This window comes from Zingiber officinale, chromosome 1A (assembly GCF_018446385.1).
Source record: "Zingiber officinale cultivar Zhangliang chromosome 1A, Zo_v1.1, whole genome shotgun sequence".
NCBI classification, from domain to species: domain Eukaryota; kingdom Viridiplantae; phylum Streptophyta; class Magnoliopsida; order Zingiberales; family Zingiberaceae; genus Zingiber; species Zingiber officinale.
The window spans coordinates 3,208,700-3,213,391 of record NC_055987.1 but is presented as its reverse complement, the minus strand read 5'-3'; positions in this window follow the sequence as shown (position 1 = coordinate 3,213,391).

Here is a 4,692-nt window from a genome sequence, read left to right as displayed (position 1 = left end):
CCGGATGAACACTGGCGAAAAGGTAGCGCAACTCCAAGCGAGAATCAAGGAGCTGATTACACAACTGACGAATCTCGGCGAATTGGTAACAAATCGAGATTCCATCCGATACGCGTTCAACGCCTTCCCTAGAATCCCTGAATGGGCGTCCTTAGTAGATGCATACTACATCTCTAAGGACTTTGAGGTAAGTAGTTTAGAAAACTTATTTTCTACTTTCGAACTTCATGAGTCTCGACTTGCAGAGAAACCAGTAGAGAAGTCGAACCTCAACATTGCCCTACAAGCCGAAAAGGACTATCTCGACTCCGAAGCATCGATCGACGAAAACGAAGCAGCACTTTTGGTAAGAAAGCTAAATAAATTTGTTAAAACTATTAAATTTAAATCGCACTTGAGGAAGCATTAACGCAACAGAAGGATGGTCCGATGCTACAACTGCAACGAGGAAGAGCACATCAAGGATGACCGCCCCAAACTAGGGATGTAAACGAGTCGAACCGAGCCGAACAATATCAGGCTCGAGCTCGGCTCGTTTAAGTTATATTCGGGCTCGAGCTCGGCTCGAGCTCGAATCAAGCTTTTATCACAAGGCTCGAGCCCGACTCGTTTTAGAATTATCAAGCTCGCGAACAGTTTGAACTCGGCTCATTATTAGCTCGATTATCAAAGTTAACGAGCTTGACTCGTTAAGCGAGCTCGGGCTTGTTTTTGGGCTCATTTAGAACTCGTTTTTGGCTCATTTTTTGGCTCGTTTTAAGGCTCGTTTTAGAGTTCGTTTTTTGGCTCGATTTAAGGCTCGTTTTTTTGGCTCGCGAGCCTGTAAACGAACATGTTCGCGAGCTCACGAGCCGAATATCCTTAAGCTCGAGCTCGGCTCGATAAAACTGTCGAACTCGAAATCGAGCTCGAGCTCGGCTCGATAAGATAAACGAACGAACTCGAACGAGCTTTTTACCGAATCGAGCTCCGAATAGCTCGCGAACCGTTTGGTTCATTTACATCCCTACCCCAAACTGAAGAAAAAGAACAAAGAGAAGCCTCAAAAATCGACGTCCTCTACACGGAAGAGCCTGAAGGCTACATGGGATGATTCTTCATCATCCGAGTCAGAAGCCGAAGCTTTCTCGGGACTAGCACTGGTGGCCAATCATCTCTTCGAAGATGACTCGGACTCAGAGATGAGCATTGATCAAGGGGGAGAATCAGAAGAAGAAAGCTACGAAGAAGGGGGAGCATCACCAAGTGAGGTAAGTAAGGTACGTGATGTCACTCCTTCTCGATCTTTCAAGTTTATTAAGGTACTTACCAAAGACTTAGTCAAATCAAAAAAAGAAATTGCCAACTTAAAAACGCAATTAGAGAATTTGAATCTAGAAAATGAAAAATTAAATTTAGAAATTGGAAAATTGAAAACTGAGAATGCATGTTTAAGACCAAATCGATTTCAAAAATCAAAAATTAAGGTCTACGGAAAATTAAACTGGTATATTAGAAAACATCAGGGACAACTTAGGAAAGTTCCCAGAAATTATGTACCCCCTAAATTTTTGAATAACCCAGTAGAAAGGAATCTATACTGAATTCCAAAATCTTTACTAGATTAAAAACTTTATAAGTTAGAGCTTACAGCGAGTAAATTAAACAATGAATTTCTTTATGAAGCTTTGTCTAAGGAAATGGTTGTTGCTCCAATAACCAAGAAGACCAAGTGTCTCTCCACGACCTGGAAGCTGAAATATCGAAATAAAATATTTAATTAACTTTCTGGTAAAAGTATTAAAATTAGAATAAAACAATGCTTTAAAAAGGTTACTTAAATATTTTTTTAATCATTTTTAAATACTGCACATGAATTTTGAAAAATACTTAGAAATATTTTTTGAAAAATTCTCAAATAGTTTTTTTTTAAGTTTAAATCTATTCTGAAATTAGAAATTCTTTCATTTAAACTTGAAAAATCTTTAAAACTATTTTGCTAAAAAGTCTTCTAAAGTTAGAAAGTTTTTTTTGTTTAAGTCTTCTAAAAATATTTTTGTACTTACAAATTAAAAAAAAAATTCTCAATTAAAATTACATCTTAATTTTGAAATTTTTTTTATATAGTAATGTTTTCAACTTAGAAAGCATTTTGAAAATTTTTTGAAAATGAACTTAGCATTTTAAAAAAAAAAACTGCTTTTACCCTGTTTTTGCTGTGATCAAAGGGGGAGAATTAAGTAACAAGTTTAGGGGGAGTTAGGATAATTAAAAAAAATTCTAACTTATGTTGCAAATTTTATTATTGCAATTTTTGCGCCAAAAATGTTAGTTTAGTAAATTACTATTTGTTTGTTTTACCCTAACTTAAACTTGGGTTGATGCACATCAAAAAGGGGGAGATTGTTGGACCCCGTGGTTGTTTTGATATGATCAACCAAGTTTAGGTTGGGTCCTGCTTTGTCTAATCCCTGTGTCTAAGTGTGCAGGAGCTTAGGAGCGCAGGAAGTCGAGCGGAAGACGCAGCTAGCGAGAAAGACGGCACGGGAAGGAAGCTGACGGGCTCGGTGCGTCCGAAGGATGAGAAATCTGTGGAAGAGTACACCGGTGGGCGTGAAGAACGTGCACGGCGTTTGAGGGACGTAAAGCCGGGACGGAAGACTGCTCGAGGAGAAGACCGAGAATTGGGTTTGGGTCAGCCCTATTCCGGTTGGCCGAAATCACCAAAGCAAACGGAGCCGGAGCAGAAGAGACCCGGACCGAGACAAGCTGAAATAGAGCAGAAGGCTTGGACAAAAAGTCAACCTGGTTGACTTCACAGTCCGGGCGCCCGGATCCATTCCGGGCGCCCGGGATTCCTTCTTATCTTGATCACGGTCAAACCACGATCTATTCGTTGGGGGATAAAATTTTCTCCCCCATGGCGCCTGGAACTCTTCAGGGCGCCCCGACCAAGGCTATAAATATAGCATTGGTCCAGATCTAAAAATTAACTCAAGCAATCAACTGTGTAGTCATTTCTAGCAATAGTTCTAAACTTCCAAAGTGTAAAAGGCTTCTCTGCCTTTAGAGATGGAGATCTTTCTAGTGCGCTTTTCATCGCCCTGGATTAACAACCTTCGTGGTTGTAACCCGGTTAACTACTGAGTCCCTTTTCATTTCTGCTTTTAATTTTATTATTTTACTATTGCACTATTTGAGTTGAAAATTTCGAGGAGGGTATAGTTTTATTTTTCAGGCAATTCACCCCCCTCTTGCCGGCTTTCGCTACACCAACAATTTGTTCAGCTTTCTTAAAATATTTAACAAGTTTTTCAAAAAAAAAAACATAAAGTGGAGCATCTATGAGCAAATCAATCAATTATGACACCAAATGTATGGTAGACAAATTTCAAAACTACAACCATATGAGAATATAATCTTCAAACAAAACTCGCCATTTTCTCAAGGTCAAGCATAATACACAATGCAGTAAAAATGGAGCTCAGCAATTATGCAATAAAAACAGATCTGGAAAAGGAAGCGAAGAAATCGAGTCCGTACCAAAAAACGGTGTAGTTAGAGAACTCCAATGCAGATACCACAACCCCAATAGAGGCCCCTGCAAAGACGCACTGTCCGGTCCACAGTAGTAGTCCACTCCATGCTCCAAGGCTTCCCACCACCACCTTCATCACCGTCGCTACTGCTGCTGCCTCTTGCCAAGCAACCCTAGATCTCCTCACACCACTCCTTGTGGATCATCTTCCTTCACGCATCTATTCCCACCCTGAAATCTGTATCAATCTCTTTTGATTTCTCGGATTCGACGAAGGCATTGATTTCCTCTACCTCATTTTCTTCTGCAGGGAAAGGGGGCGCAGTGAGCGATATGGAGTGCGAGAAATGATATGTTACAACAATACGGAGCACGAAATGCTCAATGAATGACTCAACATTTCCTACTTGGAAAAAAAGAAAATAAAAAAAAAAAGAGAAATGATATGAACAACAAAGCTTTTGCCCTAAAATCCCCGCGGCTTATCCTTCTCCTCCACCCACGATGCAACTTCTCCCTTCTCCACCCACATCCGCGACGCGGCTCGGCTTCTCCCTTCTCCTCCACCCACGGCCGCAGTAATCGGCCACGAAACTAACCTAAAATCGCTGCCTCTCCCTTCTCCTCCACCCTCGCCACTTCTCCCTCCTCCTCCGCCCACGGCGACGGCCAACCTAACCCTAAGACGCCACCCCGGCAAAGCCACGAAGCGTGGGTCGTGGCTTCTCCTTCTCCTCCACCACAGTCGCGGGAATCAGCTATGAAACTAACCTAAAATTGCTGCCTCTCCCTTCTCCTCCACCCTCGCCACTTCTCCCTCCTCCTCCACCCACGGCAACGACCAACTGACCCTAAGATGCCACCCCAAAAAGCCACGAAGCTCATCCTCCACGGCCTAGGCCCTAAAGCTCCTCCATCAATGAAGCTCCTCCACCAACGAAGCTACTCCTGGTAGCGAAGCTCCTCCACCAGAGAAGCTCCACCACTAGCGAAGCTCCTCCACCAGCGAAGCTCCACCACCCAACATCCACCAGCGAAGCTACTCCTGGCAGTATCTCGTTCTTCCTCCTGCCCTTTCCATTATGGTAACTCACTATATCTTCTCTTGTATTTTAGTTAAATGTCATGGTGATGATTGAACAATTCATGAACTTTCTTATGTATTTTTGATGATC